This window comes from Lepisosteus platostomus, chromosome 23 (genome assembly GCF_059453375.1).
Source record: "Lepisosteus platostomus isolate fLepPlt1 chromosome 23, fLepPlt1.hap1, whole genome shotgun sequence".
Classification (NCBI taxonomy): domain Eukaryota; kingdom Metazoa; phylum Chordata; class Actinopteri; order Semionotiformes; family Lepisosteidae; genus Lepisosteus; species Lepisosteus platostomus.
Genome location: NC_142633.1, coordinates 18263840 through 18285363, shown reverse-complemented (window position 1 = coordinate 18285363; position 21524 = coordinate 18263840). Strand labels below are relative to the sequence as shown.

Here is a 21524-nt window from a genome sequence, read left to right as displayed (position 1 = left end):
ATTGTGCTGCACTATTTCATTTTTCAGTGGGCACGAAAATCATCTCAGTGACGGACTAAACAGGCCTCTCGCAAAGACTCGGGAACGGACATAGACCTTATCATCTCTGCTCCTCGGGAAGCGTGCAGAGATCACATTAGATGTGTTGCTCAAGCTCTTTATTGTCACGTACAGTAAACCCAGCAGTGTGGTCAGTGCGGGATGTGTTCTGTCCTGACGGCAGGGTCAGCAGCCAGAGGAGACCTGAAACACAAGACGGAGAGGTAAGACATTGATTCCGACAGAGAGAGCTTTCACACCGGATTACTGACAAGAGGAGCAATAAGAGAAGAGTTGTAAAGACACGCCGAAGAGAATATTCTCATCTAAGAGGAAATATTAACAAGTAGGATGTTAAAATGAAAAGCATTAAAAACTGCATGATCTTCAGTAGTGAAATGATTACTGAGCTCTGGGTCACGGACAGCAGGGGAGTGAATGAGTTGTTTATTTTGTTTCCTGTGAATTATGTAGAATTCACAACGTGATCCAATTGTACAGGAAAACCATTGAGAGCAGATTCACTTCTTCTGCACCAGAATGAATGATTTCCATCTTCACTCTAGGGTACTGTACTTTACAGCACTGTATTGTATTCTGCATATATGTCTGTTATGTACACATTTTCTTTCTCACTTTGTCTCTCTGTCCATTTGTATCAGTTTGTTGGAGAGCACCATCACACCAGCATCACAACATTTATTCTACTGCCTTATTAAGCAAATGTCTCTACTAAATTCTTTTTATATATAAAACATTTTTTGACATGATATACACAAATGGCTAATTATACTTTCTGATTATATTTCCATCTTAGAAATGAAGCATTTCTCTCCTGCAGTTTGAGGTTGTTAAATAGAAAACTGGATCACTCCAGGGCCGAATCTTCTCCCTCTCTTACACTCTCTTACATTCGTTCACGAATGATCACAAGAGCAAACACATAGACTGGCTTCTCACAAAGTGTGTCGATGACACAGTCCCGGTCAGCTTACTAAAGGACCCAGAAAATCACCACGGGCCAGTCTGAACAGTTTCACGGAATAGTCTGTTGACTTCTCTTGTTACAAGAGCAAAACAATACTCACTGATTTGAGGATAATTGCGCCATCCCTCCAGCCTACTGAAATGAACCGTCAGACTGCAGAAGCTGTCAGTGACTACAGGTCCTTGGGACTGGTCAGAGAAACCTGAGATGAGACAAACGTTGTGAGACCATTTATAAGCTTGTGACCTCAAATTAAACGGAAGTCAGACATTTTCAAAGGGGGCAACACTGCGGCACAGTGGTTAGCATCGCTGCCTCATAGCACCGGGGCCCTGGGTTTGATTCCAGGGGTGCTGTCTGTGTGGAGTCTGCATGTTTGTTCGCGCTGCAGGGGACACCTCACCCCCACAGACACAAACTCACACCACAGCCCGATTTTTCCACAACACAATCAACCCGCCAGTATCAGTTTGTGTTCAGTGCTGGGGAGGTGCCTTGTCCTTGCAGAACAAAAACAAGGTGATCAGGACTGACGGCAAGATTCAGGTATTCAAGTACCCAGTAAATCCAGGGCTCAAATGGGGGAACTGTTTCACGAGCTACACAACATCCTCACACACGATGACAGAGCCTTGGAAAGCCGTGTGGAGAGTGAGGTGCTCGTACCCAGCCGGAGTTAAAAGACCACGCATTGAGCAGAGCAACTGAGCAAAAGCACACTATCGATCTACCCAACCCAGAAAAGCACACATCTCTGTGATACAGAGGCTAAGGCAACATGTGAGTAAAGGATTTTGAATCAGCAATTGTGCTGATGAGCCAGTCAGCAATTTTTCAGAAACAGCAAACATGTCGTCAGCCTCCAGGAGCTGCAGAAGATTGTGAGATATAAAGGAGTGAAACCAGGGCAGGAGAAACTGATTCCTCGTGTAGGAAGCTGAGGAAAAAGATGCACACCCTGCAGACTGGAAGACAGCACAAACTATCAGTAATGTCAGCCTAGAAGAAAGTGTAGTGCAGTGTGTTGCAACTAAGTTTTTGTTCAATATTTGTTTTGTCTGAAAGAGACTGTTTTGATCAGATACATGCAATACTATTTCTTTCTCATTCTCTGTCTTTGTATGTCTTATTTGGATCACACCATAAAGTTCATAACCCAGCCAGTTGCCTTGGCTCTGAAAGCATCCCTCAGCAGGGACAGCCCTGATCCCCAAACACAGGGCTGCCCTTCCCACTGCCCGTCTGCTCTCTGCCCAGTGGAAGTAGCGTTTCTGCCCCACAGCTGTGTGAGAGAAGATGACCTGAGAGCACTAACCCACCTCTGGAGAGGGAAGAGTCTCAGCTGGAAGGGAGGAGGAGCTGCCGGGCTGCCGCAGACAAGGCGCCGCTGAAATGATGGAGAAATCTTTTAGAATCAAACGTCACGTGGCTCAGTGTTTAAGCTGTAGTACATGATCACATTAGATTATTAAAACATGCAGACTGCCATTTCCATTCTGTACAAACAAAGGGTTTTCCATTGTAGAAAACACTACTGCAAATCCAAAGCGGAGTGCACTGGGACTGCAGTCCAGAGAAACCCATCATGTTACAAGAACTGGAGGCCATTTCACACCAAAACTGTACAATAGGATTCTTTCTGCACACCCAGTACTGGGGGCTGTGTCAGAGGCTCCTCACCGTTCTGTGATGATTTTAGACGTCGAATCGGGCAGGAGGCAGGCGCTCTTCGGGAGCTCTGGTCGCGTGCTATAACTCGGACCACGCGATGGCACAATTGCTTCCTACATACAAACAGAAACTTCAAACAACAAAACCCAACAAGAAATCTGTGCACACTTGGACTCCTGCTGCAGCTGAGGAGCTGTCACGCACACACCTCCTGTGTGGGTAGTGTTGGCCGTAGGACGTGTTGTTCACAGAGAGAAAAAATACACCATAGCAAGTCAGCACTCAAACAAACCAAAAGGCCAGTTTTATTGAAGTTGACGCAGCTGGCCACACAAACACTCACTGCGTCTCTTCACCAGGTATCCACACAGACAGCACCCCAGGAAACCAGACCCATGAGAACAGGGGCAGAGCATGCAGACTCCACACAGACAGCACCCCAGGAACAGGACCCATGAGAACAGGGGCAGAGCATGCAGACTCCACACAGACAGCACCCCATGAACAGGACCCATGAGAACACAGGCAGAGCATGCAGACTCCACACAGACAGCACCCCAGGAAACTGAACCCATGAGAACGGGGCAGAGCATGCAGACTCCACACAGACAGCACCCCAGGACACCAGACCCGTGAGAACAGGGGCAGAGCATGCAGACTCCACACAGACAGCACCCCAGGACACCAGACCCATGAGAACAGGGGCAGAGCATGCAGACTCCACACAGACAGCACCCCAGGAACAGGACCCATGAGAACAGGGGCAGAGCATGCAGACTCCACACAGACAGCACCCCATGAACAGGACCCATGAGAACACAGGCAGAGCATGCAGACTCCACACAGACAGCACCCCAGGAAACTGAACCCATGAGAACGGGGCAGAGCATGCAGACTCCACACAGACAGCACCCCAGGACACCAGACCCGTGAGAACAGGGGCAGAGCATGCAGACTCCACACAGACAGCACCCCAGGACACCAGACCCATGAGAACAGGGGCAGAGCATGCAGACTCCACACAGACAGTACCCCAGGAAACCGAACCCATGAGAACAGGGGAAGAGCATGCAGACTCCACACAGACAGCACCCCAGGAAACCAGACCCATGAGAACAGGGGCAGAGCATGCAGACTCCACACAGACAGCACCCCAGGAACAGGACCCATGAGAACAGGGGCAGAGCATGCAGACTCCACACAGACAGCACCCCAGGAACAGGACCCATGACAACAGGGGCAGAGCATGCAGACTCCACACAGACAGCACCCCAGGAAACTGAACCCATGAGAACAGGGGCAGGGCATGCAGACTCCATACAGACAGCACCCCAGGAAACCAGACCCATGAGAACAGGGGCAGAGCATGCAGACTTCACACAGACAGCACCCCAGGAAACCAGACCCATGAGAACAGGGGCAGAGCATGCAGACTCCACACAGACAGCACCCCAGGAACAGGACCCATGAGAACAGGGGCAGAGCATGCAGACTCCACACAGACAGCACCCCAGGAACCAGACCCATGAGAACAGGGGCAGAGTATGCAGACTCCATACAGACAGCACCCCAGGAAACCAGACCCATGAGAACAGGGGCAGAGCATGCAGACTCCACACACACTGCACCCCAGGACACCAGACCCATGAGAACAGGGGCAGAGCATGCAGACTCCACACAGACAGCAGCCCAGGTAACACACCCCAGCAGGAGGAGGCGCCGACGGACTCGCTCATGGTGCAGTGAGCCCAGCGGTGTGAGGCTGGTGTCCAGCGCTGATGTGTCCCTGATAGTCCTGTCCCACAGCCTGCGAGTCACCGTTTCTTCCACAAAATACTCCAGCCAGCGCTTTTTAGACTAAAGTTTCTTAAGTTTCTGTTTTTCTCGCAGATTAGATTAAAAAAGCCGCCTGTTGACCTGCTGGAGGTCAGACCCGCTCCGGCAACAACTAGTGCAGCTCCGTTGCCCCGGCAACCACGTTTTATTTAACAAAGTAAAATAAACACCGGAGAAAAGTTTGCAAACAAGACAAGAGAGCTCAGAAACCCACAGACACGACGGCAGTGGGTTTTGTTTCTGTGTCGAGTTGATAAACCAGGCAGGACGAGCGCTGCAAACACACTAGAGTACACATAACACAATCAGGGGTACACAAGACTCCTGCTTTTTACACAAACAGGTTCAACAGGTCAATAAAGAGCAGGTCGGCACAGCTGTCATGATGTCTCATTTACAAAGAGTCTGAAGATTTGCTCGTCTCTTCCCAGAGCAGCTTCACTCCGGAGAGCAAGGAACAGCTCCTGCCGAGTCCGTCTTGTAAGACAGACATAGAAATCCGCGACACGGTAAATACACTGACATTGTATAATTAATTCTGATGCTCAATCAAATCTGCGGAACACGTGCGGAGCGCAGTCCAGAGCACTATAGAGACTACATTTCCCACAAGCCCTGTGGCGACTTCCTTTTGACGTAATCGAGTCGCGTCTTTTTATTTTTAATTATAACAACAATACATGCCATAAAAACAAGAATACATATAACACAGAGTATAGTCAGGGGTACATACGATAATACATGTACATGTTATGGAAAAAGATTAAACAAGTAATCTTGTTTAATAGTAAACAAAAGCAGATGAGGTCCGTACATGTTTCAAATTGTCTGTACAGACGCATTTACATCCGTTTTAAAGTGTTTAAACATGGGTCTCCTCTCACAGCATTTCGTTAATTATTATGAAGTATCATATTTTTTTAAATACAAACGATATTTTCATATTACTTTCAATAGGTTTAAAATGTAGTATTATTTTACTTCTTTAAAAGTAATGTCAATATTAGTTTCCTTCTTTACGTTATCTTTCAGAGTTGCTGTCACAAACGTCACAGTTATCATCTGTATTGATTTTCAATCTCTGCACAACGAGGATCTGTACAGAGGCGCTATTGGACTCGCCGCCATAGACTCGTGTATCTCTGTCGCCGCCCAGTGGACATTTCTCGAAAGTGCAGTTCTTTTTAACTTTTTATGGTAGCAATAAAAATAGATACAATACAAACAAGAGTATATTTATAGCACATCAATAATACCATCAGGGGTACATAGTATAATATATTTACACTTCTGAAAAAAAGATTAAACCAGGTTAATAAAGATAAGGGCTGATATAGTCTGTAAATACACTTTTACATCTATTTAAAATGTTCTAACGAAGCTGCCTGAGGAAAGAACTTACTGTTTTGATTACATGAATCAGAGATTGTGACTCTGCCTTTAGCTTCCCATTCCTTCCAAACAATTTCAATTTCACACCTCTGGTTGTGCCAGAGGGTCCTCAGTGGAAGAGATACCAGGGTCCCCAGCACTGCTGTCACCTCTTCTGTACTCCTCCTATGCTAACAGCTGTGTATCTACTGCTGACTCCGTGAAAGGAATCAAGACTCCAGATGATCCCACCCAAATAAAAGAAAAATTCTGGAGTGGAAGGAGGTCTCTGCTTTAGTCGGCTGGTGCCGTGAAAACAACCTCTAACTCTGTATAACTCCAACTGCCTGTGTCTCAGGAAGCCCTGGTCCGTTTGTAATGGAAAACCATTGAGAGCACTAGAATGACTGATTTCCATCTTCACTCTAGGTCACTGTGCTGAACAGCACATGACTGTATTCTGCATATGATATGTCTGTTATTTACACCTTTTCTTTCTCACTTTGTCTCTCTGTCCATTTGGATCAGGTATTTGGAGAGAACCACCACACCAGCCAAACTACCCAAACAGTTGCTTAGGCACTCAAGTGGACTTGATCAAATTAAACTTTCCAACCTAAACAGGAAAATGACAGTTTAAATGGATTCTACTGCCTTATTAATCATATTTCTCTTCTAAATTCTTTTAAAATAAAAACAAATATTTCTGACATGATACACACAAATAGCTATTTTTATACTTTCTGGTTATATTTCAATCAATATAAATGAAGCATTTCTTTCCTGCGGTTTGAGGTTGTTAAAGAGAAAGACCCCATACTATCACAACCCCCTTTACAGGCTGGTGAAAGAGGTGAAATGAGGTAGCGGAGGTGTAATTGAGTCGGACAGCAAACTGTCACCTGCTGCTTGCCAGGACAGGAATCTTACAAAGGTCCACTCCTCCCAGGAGGGTCACAGTAACAATGATGATGAGTAACACGAATGATTACAGTTCAGGGCCCCAGCACTGCCACCCACTAAAATAAACATGACACACAAGAGAACCCACAAGACAGTCATGGAAATCCATGACACGATAAACACGCTGAAATGGTACAATATAATTAATTCTGATGTTCAATCAAATCACCGAAACACGTGGGCAGTGCGGGCCAGAGAACTACAGAAACTACATTACCCATACGCCCTGTGGGCGACTTCCTTCTGACGTCATCGACTCGCGCCTTTTGAATGTTATTTTAATTTTGGGTTTATTGTATTTATTTTGTATTTTGTATCCATGTACAATACATTCATTCATTCATTCATTCATTACTCTTGTTTGCAATACAATGTATTCTTTGCATTCTTTGCTGTTGAAAATGCTTAAATATATTTAAAATTAAAATAACGTATTAATACGAACATTACTAACGGTATTTTAATTAAAAAAACTTTCGGTGAAATTTTGCTGAATGACCACCAAGCGGCGCCATTGGCACATTATTGTAAGAATAATCATTTCTAAGAAATTTTCCAGTTTAATTCCACGGACCGGCCATCAGAGGGGCACTTTACTCGTCCTGCTGCTTCTGTTGAATTAATAATTGCTTAAATTATTGTCTGGTTAAATTGTCTGGTGGTAAGTATTTGTAATATAGGATTGCTCATGTCTGATCTGGAACACGAGATGGAAGTTTAACATGTGTGATTCACTGAGGTGGAGGGGTGGGAAATGACTGAAAGAAGTCTTGCCATGCTGTATTATTAATAGTAGTAGCATTGTATTGTATTGTCATATTGTCATATTAACACAAATCCTCAGACTCACTAACATCTCCAATAGAACGACAATCTCACACATCAAATATTAGAGGACCCTTCCTTTATACCTAAAAGCTTTCAGTTGTTGGACAATGAAAAGAGTGCTTGCAGGAATCTAATTACTGTTGTTATAAACTCATTACAAGCTAATTGTCTCATTTCTTTTTTTTCTTTCTTCTCTTTTCAGCAGTAAATAAACCCATTACTTGATCCCTTACATTTCAAAACGCTCTGTATCAAACCAACAAATCGTTCATAAATTTAAACCATGTTTTTGAGAAACTAGCCTTAAAATCAAAATGACTACATTCATATGAAACACACTCAGAAACAATATCAAATGGTTTGATACAGAGTGCAGAAACAACTGAAGAGAACTACCAGAACTAAAACAACACCACACCACTCTGAGCTGCGCCTCAGATACCGTGAGATGGTTAGACACTATATTGTCTTCCTTTCTCTTTGTTCAGTATACAATTTGTACGTTATTACCATTCAAGTAAGACACATTTGCAGACAACTGCTATTAGTTTCTTGCAGGCAGATGTGTAGGGTCATGGGCCAACTAGAGAAGATTTTGCCACCTGGTGCAAACAAAACTACTCCAAGTAAGTTCACTGTCAGCTCAGCTCAGCTCTGGGCATCAGTGTGGTGGACTGTGCTGTAAGAGTGCCTTCACTGTCAGGCCCCACTCGGATCAAGAGAACACAGCAGCACAGGGACACACTGACACAGCCCAGCCAGCTGCATGACCTGCACCAGGCGTAGATGGACTCCAAACAGCCACGAATGCCAAAGAGCCCTAAAGACAAACTTCAAACAAAATAAACTACATTTCAAAACTCAAAGAAGGCTCCACAGCCAAAACATTGTTTTCTTTCGTCTCTTTATAGCAGGGAATAAACCCATTACTTGATCCCTTACATTTCAAAACGCTCTGTATCAAACCAACAAATCGGGCATAAATTTAAACCATGTTTTTGAGAAACTAGCCTTAAAATCAAAATGACTACATTCATATGAAACACACTCAGAAACAATATCAAATGGTTTGATACAGAGTGCAGAAACAACTGAAGAGAACTACCAGAACTAAAACAACACCACACCACTCTGAGCTGCGCCTCAGATACTGTGAGATGGTTAGACACTACATGCACACTCTAAAGAAGATAGGCACATACACAAACAGACAACTCTCAGACCACAAAAGGCCTGTAGGCAAGACACAGTCAACAACGCTTGACCCAACTGGAGCTCAGACCTGCAGCAAAGCCTGCTCAAACTCCTCAACCTCGTCCTGACGGCCGGCTGTTTCCCTGAGGCCTGGAATCAAGGACTGATCACGCCCGTCTGTAAGAATGGAGACAGACTCGACCCCAACAGGTACCGGGGCTTCAGTCTTGAATATCTGATAACCGGCCCTCCTACTGAGCACAATGTCCTGCATTAGAGTCAGACTGGCTTCCTACCAAACCGCCACACATCCCATCACATTCACACCTGGGCTCTGATGGCCCATCTGGACCCAGAACAGCAGAGCCTGGCACTGCTGGAGCAGCACTGTCAGACCCGGGCACTGCCAGCCCATCTGGACCCAGAACAGCAGAGCCTGGCACTACTGGAGCAGCTCTGTCAGACCTGGTCACTGCCAGCCCATCTGGACCCAGAACAGCAGAGCCTGGCACTGCTGGAGCAGGACTGTCACATCTGGGCACTGCCAGCCAAACTGGACCCAGAACAGCAGAGCCTGGCACTGCTGGGGCAGTACTGTCACACCTGGGCACTGCCAGCCCATCTGGACCCAGAACAGCAGAGCCTGGCACTGCTGGAGCAGGACTGTCAGACCCGGGCACTGCCAGTCAATCTGGACCCAGAACAGCAGAGCCTGGCACTGCCAGCCCATCTGGACCCAGAACAGCAGAGCCTGGCACTGCTGGAGCAGGACTGTCACACCTGGGCACTGCCAGTCAATCTGGACAAGACCAGAGTTATGGTTTTCCAGGAGAAAGCCAGACCTCAGGGAAACGGGTACAAATTCACACTGAACAACAACACATTGGAGCACACATCCAGCTACACATATCTCGGTCTCACCATCAGCTCTTCTGGGAGTTTTGACCTGGCAGTGAAGGCACTGAGGGAGAAGGCACTCAGGGCTTTCTACGCAATAAGAAGGAGGCTCTTCAATGTCAACCCACCAACAAGAATTTGGCTCCAAATATCTGAAAGTGTAATCCAACCCATTGCCCTATACGGCAGTGAAGTGTGGGGTCCCCTCACAGACCAGGAGTACACTCTGTAGAAACTCCTCCTTGCGCAGAGAAAAACAGCTAACAGCGAGTGCAGGGCTGAATTAGGCCAGTACCCACTATTGGTAAACATACAGAACAGAGTAATCAAACACTTGTTACACCTGAGAAACAGAGGCCACAATTCATACCACCACTAGGCCCTGCTGATCCCAGAGTACAGCTGGTCTTGACACCAGTCAGTCTCAGGACAGCACAGCTGCAGCAACACCAATCACAATCATCCAAATGCGGAGGGGACTGCAGTCCAGAGAAACCCAGCATTTGACAAGGACTGGAGGCCATTTCGCACCACAACTGTAGAACAGGATTCTTTCTGCACACCCAGTACTGGGGGCTGTGTCGGAGGCTCCTCACCAGAAGAGACTTGCATTCCTGTTGGCTCCTCTCGTTCTGTGATGATTTTAGACGTCGAATCGGGCAGGAGGCAGGCGCTCTTCGGGAGCTCTCGTCCCGTGCTATAACTCGGACCACGTGTTGGCACAATTGCTTCCTACATACAAACAGAAACTTCAAACAACAAACCCCAACAAGAAATCTGTGCACACTTGGACTCCTGCTGCAGGTGAGGAGCTGTCACGCACACACCTCCTGTGTGGGTAGTGTTGGCCGTAGGACGTGTTGTTCACAGAGAGAAAAAATACACCATAGCAAGTCAGCACTCAAACAAACCAAAAGGCCAGTTTTATTGAAGTTGACGCAGCTGGCCACACAAACACTCACTGCGTCTCTTCACCAGGTATCAGAAACAAAATAAAGGAACAATCTTTTTATCATATCCACTCGCACCTTGCTCTCATTTCCAGACTCCTAACTTACCACTCCCAACAAACCCCAGTGCTCGCAACACCCTTTAAATAGGATTTGGCCCGTACCACTATGGATACAATAGGTGTAAAACAGAAAATTCACAAGACAAACAACACATAGCACAGCAGTCCGGACTACTTGGACACACAATTACATGAAACCCTTAACAATTCACAGGACAGACATTCATCAGATCTTCTATACCTAGTTGCCATTTTTCGCAATAACATTAGGCTCTGATAACCTCCCCTCTCAGCATTCCAGCAATGTTATGTTCCTCTAGCTAAGCTTCAGGCATATAACCAGTCTCCTATCTGTTTGCAACCTTTTGACCTTTCTGAGGACCCCTCAGAACAAATAGACACTGGCGTGTCCTCTCATGCAGTGCTGTTAAGACTTAAGCTAGTGGCATCCTACACTATGCTTTGTTCCTTTAGGGCCATTTCTCTAAAAATAGTGTTCTCTACCTTTTGATTCCCCTCCTGTCCACAGCTAGAACAACTGTTTGCTAACAAAGACTGTTTATCTGTCTGGAAAGGTCTCCAAACTGTTACCAATTCCAAAAGAAAATCCCCTCAGATACATCTTGATCACTCTCTACCAGATAACACATTTTACAGCAGGTCTGAAACACAAAGGATCTCCAACGACCTTGTCCATGGCAGCCTCGCAACTCCTCCAAATAATTCACATCCTGGGGATGAGCTATTGTCCCCCACTCAACTGGAGTGCCACACCCACTCACACTCAATCTCTCACGAAGACTTGACGCCGTTTACAAGTCTTGAGAATGCCCTGTGAAGCAAAGAACAGGATGTGTTAAGGCTATTCAAAAAGCAAAACTGTAAAAAGGCAGCAGGACCTGACTGTGTATCTCCAGCCACACTACAGCCCTGTGCTGGCCAACTCGCTCCAATCTTTACAGACGTTTTTAAGCAATCATTGTCCCAGTGCACAGTGCCAGACTGCTTCAAATCTTCTGTTATTGTTCCTGTTTCAAAAAAGGACACAAGAACCTGCCTTAATGCCTACAGACCCGTCGCACTAACGTCAGAACTGGCGCGTCTTCCCAACACGTTCGTGTCACAGTGAGGTGACCCCTCAAACAAGAATTATTTCCTGCCTCATATATGACTACGGCACCTAGCAATGCAAACAGGGTGCCAGGGCCCCTCTCCATTACCACAGGTTCTGTTGATCTCCCAGATCCACCAATGCCCACACAGACCAGCGACAAGAATGTGTATCGTATAAGTGACCTTTTTAATTTCTATCCACATTCACCATCAGCCAAAGACACAACGAAAACAGCAGCAACAAAAGGTCCTTCCAAGGGTCATAATGAATCCAGAGGGACGGCAGTCTTTTCTGTCAAGTACCGAAGAGTGGCCACTCGAACGATTCTTCTTCGTACCTGTAAAGTCTTTGATGGCCCCAGTGAACGAGAGGCCGGTCCCATTTCCCCAGACTCCGTTCAGGTTCCACTAGAAATCCTCCCGCGAACTGTATTCCATTCCCCTCAGTTTGGAGCGGCTAGCCGGGCCGGTTTCTCGCTCCTTGCCTTCAGGTATTAAAAGTCTCTGTACAGTACCTCTGTTCCGATGCCACTGTCTCCCGTGGTCGTCAATCGGTCCTTGCCTCCGCGAACTCGCGCTCCGCAGCTTCCCTTGTGCTGCCTGTGTCGTCTCCCAGGTCTGGTGGGAATCGGGAGCCCGCTCCGTTCCGGCTCAGATGGTTTTATTCCTCCCCTCAGCCCATCTCCCTCAGGGGGTTTTCCACTGTCCCTGTCAGAAAGGGGCATGCCCAGTATTTTAACAGGAGGAAGCTCGTGTGGCTGAAGAGTGTGAGAGTGCCGAGCTTAGGTGTTATGGGCCCTTATCACTTCTTTGTTCACTCTCCGGGTCGGAGAAACCTGAAAAGAGACAAACGTTGTGAGACCATTTATAAGCTTGGTGACCTCGAATTAAACAGAACAATAGCAACACTGTTCTACAAACCTTTCATTGAAAGGGTTTTCAAACACTGTCCCACTTGCTGGTTTGGCAACATCAGTAGCTGGAATTGAATATGCAGCCATTAGTCTGCCTGGCAAAAAACAACCGGTCTCTCCAGTGGTCTGCATACAAGTGAACACACAAACCCCATACTATTAAAACCCCCTTTAGGGCACACTCACACCACAACACAATCAACCCGACAGACTCACCAACACTGGACTGCAGAAGTGGCAGGAAACCCTTGAGAACATGAGCAGAGCATGCAAACTCCACACAGACAGCACTCCAGGAAACCAGACACATGAGAACATGTGCAGAGCATGTGCGCCGTCTCTCAGCCTTTCACCTCCACATGCAGATCAGGACGCGACCGGAGACCGGAGACTCCTCACTCCTGCAGGAGGAGGCGCCGACGGACTCGCTCAGCCCAGCGCTTACATTTCCCCGACAGTCCTGTCCTACAGCCTGCGACTCACCGCTTCTTCCTTTTCTTCTGCGAAATGTCCACAAAATACTCCAGCCAGCGCTTTTTAGACTAACGTTTCTGCTTTGCTCGCTGATTAGATTACAAAAGCCGACTGTTTACCTCCTAGAGGTCAGCTCGCACCAACTTCTGCAGCACCGTTTCCCCGGCAACCACGTTTTATTGACAAAGTAAAATAAACACAGGAGAAAAGTTTGCAAACAAGACGGGAGCTAAGAAACACGAGGACAGTGGGTTTGCTTTATGTGCCGGGTCGATTAACCAGCGCTGCAGACACGTGAAATACAAGAAAACATACACACAAGGGAACACATAAGAGAGACAAAGAAATACAAGACACGATAAATACGCTGAAATTGTATTAATATAATTCATTCTAATGTTCAATGAAATCAGCGAAACACATGGGCAGGGCAGCCCAGTGAACTATAGAGACTACATTACCCATAAGCCCTGTGGGCGACACCATTTTGACGTCATCGACTCATACTTTTGTATTTTTTCTGAGACCAAAAACTACAAGAAAACGTAACGTAGCAGTCGTATTGTCAGGATACATGCAATAATACATGTACATTTTATGGAAAAAAAGATTCAACAAGGTAAATGCAGATAAGGCCCGTCCATGCTTAAACGTTCTTACAACACAGAAACAGACACATTTCAGAAAGACATTCTGAAATAAAATGTCTTTACATCCGTCTTAAACTGTTCAAACACGGTCTCCTCTCACACCATTCCCTTAATAATTATGTTGCGCAAGTATAATAATGTTTAAAAATACAAACGATATTTTCATCTTCCTTTTCAATGGGATTAAAATGTAACAAATTTATTTCTTTCCGATTTCAAGTCTTTCCGATAGCGCTTTGAGACTCAGCTCCGTGTATCTCTGTCGCCACCCAGTGGACATTTCTCGGAAGTGTCACCGCCCGCCGGAATTCGGAAAAGTCCCGGGACTGAAGCTGTGTGACTGGACAAGAGCCTGTCTCCCGCCTCCTGCTGAAATCTCAGCGCCGATTGGACAAAAGCTGCTCACAGTCCGGATCCAGTGGAAGGCCGATCCACTCCGGGTTTTCCGTAGCCGGCAGTCCGGATCCAGTGGAAGGCCGATCCACTCCGGGTTTTCCGTAGCCGGCAGTCCGGATCCAGTAGAAGGCCGATCCACTCCGAGTTTTCCGTAGCCGGCAGTCCGGATCCAGTGGAAGGCCGATCCACTCCGGGTTTTCCGTAGCCGGCAGTCCGGATCCAGTGGAAGGCCGATCCACTCCGGGTTTTCCGTAGCCGGCAGTCCGGATCCAGTGGAAGGCCGATCCACTCCGGGTTTTCCGTAGCCGGAAGTCCGGATCCAGTTGAAGGCCGATCCACTCCGGGTTTTCCGTAACCGGAAGTCCGGATCCGGTGGAAGGCCGATCCACTCCGGGTTTTCCGTAGCCGGAAGTCCGGGTCCGGTGGAAAGGCTGATCCACTCCGGGTTTTCCGTAGCCGGAAGTCCGGATCCTTTACGATGCACGCAAGACTACGTTACAGATCACCGGAGTACATTACACAGGCAAATAAAGATAAGGTACGCACAGCTTTCATGTTGTGATACTTAGACATGGTTTGGAGACGTTCCCTCGTGTGTATTTTGAATTATTCAAATGCGTGTCGCTTCAATTTGGAAGCGCATAATTTCAGTGCATGAGCTTACCCGTTATATTGGGCGAGATTTCACACGGATAATCAAACAAGAACGAGTTTGCCCTGGAATCCATTCCACTGCCCAACCTGAAAGTCAGAGCATGAGAACGGACGGATTGTATGGCGATTGTGGTGTTGCTCGACCACATCAATTAGGCGAGAAGTACAATCTGCTACTACGACATACGGTCTAATTATTCAATTTTCGATTATTTCTCATCTTTAGGCTATTCATACATCTAATAACGAGCAAGTATAATGATTAAGCCAATGATACATTATATCTTAGATTCGGTTCAGCAGTATTGAGCAGTAAAATAACATCAATTTGTCTACAGGAAATGTCAGAATTAGAAGCCTTCTTTACACCATTTTGCCGATCTGTTCAGAGTGTTTTAACAACAGAACAAAACAAAAACAAACGTAAGGTTTCTGGGCTGCTTTGAGAAAGACAATTATCATCTATATTACTTTTAAATCTATGCACACTGTGTATCTTTACCGGGTCGATTCAATGTACAATTTTGTACTGACGCCTTAACCTTATTATTCATACAAAATCTGTTTGACAATAGTCATGTTTGATTCCACTCACTTTCCCCAAAGAGGTGCTCCAAAATAGTTTGACAAGATATTGTGAGATTGCGAGAAGGATCTGAAGTATTTATTAGTACAAGTATAACTAAATTGTTTTCCTTGTAGTCTAATAAAGGTTGTAAATTCTTCCATAGTTTCTGATGGTATACTGTTAGTTTCTTAAAAGCATCAATACCTCTCTAGGAGTAGCTCTGGTTACGACGGATTGTTATCAGACGTATCACAAACATTATATCTATTCATAAAATCTGCTTGATTCTACATTTCATCATCCACACCAGTTAATTTGTTGACCCCGCTTATACTATTTTAAACCCAGTTTTCAAAGCACAGGTTTATTTTTTCTCTGTATTCTAGATGATGTATCTATGGGAGGTATGTTTATCTATAAGAGACCACGTGAGGAGAACGTCTTCATGGAAGCTGGCAAGTTTCAGGGGGGTTTCCAGCATCCAAATGACATTCAAGTAAAAAGTCTATACCCGCTAGTTCCTGAATGATTAAATTAGGGAAACATACACCACCTACTTTGCTTAATTTTGTAAATAGTACTCTGTCGGTATCGGTATTAGATGCTCTAAACCCTGTAGCATTTAGGCCTCCTTCTGCCCGTGTTTGACAAATAACAACCATGAATAAAGTTTTTTTTTTATTTTACTAAGGTAGAGAACATCAAATCACAAAATCACCTTTTTGAAAATCTTAATACCAAGATATTTAATCACATCTTTTACATGTATATTACGTACGGAGCAGACACTTTTCAACAGCCACCAGTTCACTTTTCTGATATGTAAAGAAAGACCAGATACAGAGGAAATGACTTGTAAACGCATTTAATTGCTTTGTCCACCTCTGTGTGCTTTCTCAGAGAGAGAGTTGTATCCTCAGCCAATTGGGAACACCTGTAATCTCTTTATCCTGTACTTGAATACCCTGAAACTATTTGTTATAGGGGTGTAAGCAGTGGGAAGAGGAGTGGGCTCGTGTCGAATTGCCTTACCCGTTCCCAATCTGCAGGAGGTCCCACGACGGCAGGTAGCTGCTCCAGTCGCTGGAGCTCAGTTCGCTGTCGAGGGAGGACGAGGGCTCTGGCTCGGGGGAATCACGGCTCCACAGCTCCTACCTGTTGCAGAGTGTTTCTGCCCTGCCGATGGCCTCTGTGTTTTAGAAGGATCTGTCTCTTTTCGCTTGCTTACACCACAGGTTTCATCGACGATAGTGTGCATCCTGAAGCAGTGAGTTATCGGTCTTATTTCTACTGAGAAACAGTTCAAGCACTCACAAAACAATAACCAGGAGACGGTGTATGAAAAAGAATTGTAAGACTTGCAGAGTAGATTTGAATAGACAGTAGATGTCACACTGCGTGCTTGAATATCAGAGATTCGATTCATTCTTTCCTGTAGGTTAACTTCCTGTTTGACATTGTTCCGCTGTCACTTCTTCACAAACTCATAACTCGCCGTGTTCAATTTTGTGTTGAGTTACAGGAACCTCAGCATCAGATGAAATCCTCTTCAGCGCCCCAGGGAGACTGGGGGACTTGCCAGATTTTCAGCTTTATCACTGGGTCCTTCGGCTCAGGGCTGTTGAGCAAAGTGCTCCCCTCTGCTGGAGAGCCACAGGGGCACTACAGAGCGGCCTCGTGTTCCCTGCTCCTGCCCGTGCCTGTGGACGGCCAGTGTGACCGCGCGCGAGACAAAGTAGTGCATTCGTGGTGTAAATACAGAATGTTCACTAGCTGACTGAGGAAAGTTACAGAGACGGGAGTATACGTTCTGAAATAATGTGAACCACTGTTACTACACACAGACAGACTACTTAAAAATCATGTGGCTTTTTAAGGTCGTTTTGTCTGCCTAAAGTACGTTAGATTTGTCACAGCAAAGAGTTTGAATACTTACAGAATGCAGCAGCTAGAATTGTTACTTGGAGCAGAAAGAATGACCACATAACCCCCATACTTCTCTCTCTTCATTGGCTTCCTCTCAGGTACAGGGCGGACTTCAAACTCCTTCTACTTACTTACAAGGCTCTCAGAGGTCAGGCACCTGTCCTGCCTCGCAGGGATGCTGCAGAGGAGAAATACTGTCTGTCATGGGCTGGGCACCATGTGAGTTGAATGCGGCATCAGTGCCATGGATCCAAGAGGGGCATCATGGATACAGCTGTCGTTTAGGAGGATTCTGCTGGTCTGCAGAGACCTGCATGGGGTACTGACATACAGATAACGTGATGGATGGATGGATTAATACCCGCATTCATTTCTTTCTTTTTTTTTAATGATATAATGTTAGCATGCCCAAAGGGGTTGGGCAGCCAGTTGACCTTGGACCCCTAGAGGATTTTATTCTCCTTACTGAGTCTTTGGTTCCTTTCCTCCATTGTCTTCAGTTCTGTATTCACAAAATGTATATTTACCTGCATTGTTAAGCGCCTTGGGGCAACCTTGTTGTGAAAGGTGCTATATGAAAATAAATTGAATTGAATGGAATGACAGAGTCACGGCTTTTCCAGTTTCCTCTCCTATTATCTTCTTTATCTGCACTCTAAAACACAGTGAAACCTTGAACCTTTCAACTGGACCACTGCCGTTCTACATCACAATGACTCTAACTAGGACGGAGACTTGAATGGGATGAAAAAGGAAAAGGCATTATTTGCAGGAAGAAATTAAACTGTTCCACCTGATCACTTGCTAAACAAAGTGATTCACTGGAGTGGAGGCGGTGAAAGCTTTGTGAATCAACTTACAAAAGGAAACATGTAAGAAACGTGGCTCCCATATTTAACCCTTGAAAAATCTATGAGTGTTATGTGGAGGTGAAAGTATTGTTCAATTATTCTAATAAAGCTCACTCAACTAAGACCCAGAAAAGTACCAGAGTATTCTCACCTAAGAGGAAATACTTACAAGTAGGATGTTCAAATGAAAAGCATTAAAAACTGAATGATCTTCAGTAGCTGAAATGATTATTGAGCTCTGGGTCACAGTGCTCCTGAAAAAAAATCAAATTTCAGCAGACACCCAAGGACAGCAGGTGAGCACCATGCTGAGCCAGTGTATAAGTGTATGAATCACAGTTTCAAGGAGCTTTTTTCAGTTTCGTTCCACTGATGGGCCAACACGGGGGGAACTTCAGTCTTACTCGCCCTATTGCATTAAGAAACTGTACAACATTCTCCAATAAGAACTTGCGACCTCACCTAACGAAAAGCAATTTGCGTAGCAGGGAAAGACTGGACTCCCACTGGGGATTTTTGTTTTTCATCCCGATGGTGATGTGCACTATATAGAACGTTGCTGGACCCTCCTCGGGAAGCGTGCAGAGATCACATTAGATGTGTTGCTCAAGCTCTTTATTGTCACGTACAGTAAACCCAGCAGTGTGGTCAGTGCGGGATGTGTTCTGTCCTGACGGCAGGGTCAGCAGCCAGAGGAGACCTGAAACACAAGACGGAGAGGTAAGACATTGATTCCGACAGAGAGAGCTTTCACACCGGATTACTGACAAGAGGAGCAATAAGAGAAGAGTTGTAAAGACACGCCGAAGAGAATATTCTCATCTAAGAGGAAATATTAACAAGTAGGATGTTAAAATGAAAAGCATTAAAAACTGCATGATCTTCAGTAGTGAAATGATTACTGAGCTCTGGGTCACGGACAGCAGGGGAGTGAATGAGTTGTTTATTGTGTTTCCTGTGAATTATGTAGAATTCACAACGTGTTCCAATTGTACAGGAAAACCATTGAGAGCAGATTCACTTCTTCTGCACCAGAATGAATGATTTCCATCTTCACTCTAGGGTACTGTACTTTACAGCACTGTATTGTATTCTGCATATATGTCTGTTATGTACACATTTTCTTTCTCACTTTGTCTCTCTGTCCATTTGTATCAGTTTGTTGGAGAGCACCATCACACCAGCATCACAACATTTATTCTACTGCCTTATTAAGCAAATGTCTCTACTAAATTCTTTTTATATATAAAACATTTTTTGACATGATATACACAAATGGCTAATTATACTTTCTGATTATATTTCCATCTTAGAAATGAAGCATTTCTCTCCTGCAGTTTGAGGTTGTAAAATAGAAAACTGGATCACTCCAGGGCCGAATCTTCTCCCTCTCTTACACTCTCTTACATTCGTTCACGAATGATCACAAGAGCAAACACATAGACTGGCTTCTCACAAAGTGTGTCGATGACACAGTCCCGGTCAGCTTACTAAAGGACCCAGAAAATCACCACGGGCCAGTCTGAACAGTTTCACGGAATGGTCTGTTGACTTCTCTTTGATGTTTCATGTTACAAGAGCAAAACAATACTCACTGATTTGAGGATAATTGCGCCATCCCTCCAGCCTACTGAAATGAACCGTCAGATGCAGAAGCTGTCAGTGACTACAGGTCCTTGGGACTGGTCAGAGAAACCTGAGATGAGACAAACGTTGTGAGACCATTTATAAGCTTGTGACCTCAAATTAAACGGAAGTCAGACATTTTCAAAGGGGGCAACACTGCGGCACAGTGGTTAGCATCGCTGCCTCATAGCACCGGGGCCCTGGGTTTGATTCCAGGGGTGCTGTCTGTGTGGAGTCTGCATGTTTGTTTGCGCTGCAGGGGACACCTCACCCCCACAGACACAAACTCACACCACAGCCCGATTTTTCCACAACACAATCAACCCGCCAGTATCAGTTTGTGTTCAGTGCTGGGGAGGTGCCTTGTCCTTGCAGAACAAAAACAAGGTGATCAGGACTGACGGCAAGATTCAGGTATTCAAGTACCCAGTAAATCCAGGGCTCAAATGGGGGAACTGTTTCACGAGCTACACAATATCCTCACACACGATGACAGAGCCTTGGAAAACCGTGTGGAGAGTGAGGTGCTCGTACCCAGCCGGAGTTAAAAGACCACGCATTGAGCAGAGCAACTGAGCAAAAGCACACTATCGATCTATCCAACCCAGAAAAGCACACATCTCTGTGATACAGAGGCTAAGGCAACATGTGAGTAAAGGATTTTGAATCAGCAATTGTGCTGATGAGCCAGTCAGCAATTTTTCAGAAACAGCAAACATGTCGTCAGCCTCCAGGAGCTGCAGAAGATTGTGAGATATAAAGGAGTGAAACCAGGGCAGGAGAAACTGATTCCTCGTGTAGGAAGCTGAGGAAAACGATGCACACCCTGCAGACTGAAAGGAAGACAGCACAAACTATCGGTAATGTCAGCCTAGAAGAAAGTGTAGTGCAGTGTGTTGCAACTAAGTTTTTGTTCAATATTTGTTTTGTCTGAAAGAGACTATTTTGATTAGATACATGCGATACTATTTCTTTCTCATTCTCTGTCTTTTTATGTCTTATTTGGATCACACCATAAAGTTCATAACCCAGCCAGTTGCTTTGGCTCTGAAAGCATCCCTCAGCAGGGACAGCCCTGATCCCCAAACACAGGGCTGCCCTTCCCACTGCCCGTCTGCTCTCTGCCCAGTGGAAGTAGCGTTTCTGCCCCGCAGCTGTGTGAGAGAAGATGACCTGAGAGCACTAACCCACCTCTGGAGAGGGAAGAGTCTCAGCTGGAAGGGAGGAGGAGCTGCCGGGCTGCCGCAGACAAGGCGCCGCTGAAATGATAGAGAAATCTTTTAGAATCAAACGTCACCTGGCTCAGTGATTAAGCTGTAGTACATGATCACATTATATTATTAAAACATGCAGACTGCCATTTCCATTCTGTACAAACAAAGGGTTTTCCATTGTAGAAAACACCACTGCAAATCGAAAGCGGAGTGCACTGGGACTGCAGTCCAGAGAAACCCATCATGTTACAAGAACTGGAGGCCATTTCACACCAAAACTGTACAATAGGATTCTTTCTGCACACCCAGTACTGGGGGCTGTGTCAGAGGCTCCTCACC

General features: G+C 45.6%; 1 protein-coding gene and 3 long non-coding RNA genes across 3 annotated transcripts; 1 reads left to right on the top strand and 3 right to left on the bottom strand.

Moving 5' to 3' along the window:
* Positions 1–21524, bottom strand: part of LOC148642291 (uncharacterized) — a 151748-nt gene that overhangs the window by 31723 nt on the left and 98501 nt on the right.
* On the bottom strand, positions 142–13937 carry LOC148642300 (uncharacterized). The gene is made up of 3 exons (XR_015929548.1): positions 12834–13937; positions 1128–1229; positions 142–243 (listed from the first exon to the last, which is right to left on the bottom strand). It is a non-coding gene; the product is annotated as an uncharacterized LOC148642300 (long non-coding RNA).
* On the bottom strand, positions 2358–5127 carry LOC148642301 (uncharacterized). The gene is made up of 2 exons (XR_015929610.1): positions 2708–5127; positions 2358–2414 (listed from the first exon to the last, which is right to left on the bottom strand). It is a non-coding gene; the product is annotated as an uncharacterized LOC148642301 (long non-coding RNA).
* LOC148642299 (uncharacterized) lies at positions 14458–18094 on the top strand. The gene is made up of 2 exons (XR_015929547.1): positions 14458–16835; positions 17593–18094. It is a non-coding gene; the product is annotated as an uncharacterized LOC148642299 (long non-coding RNA).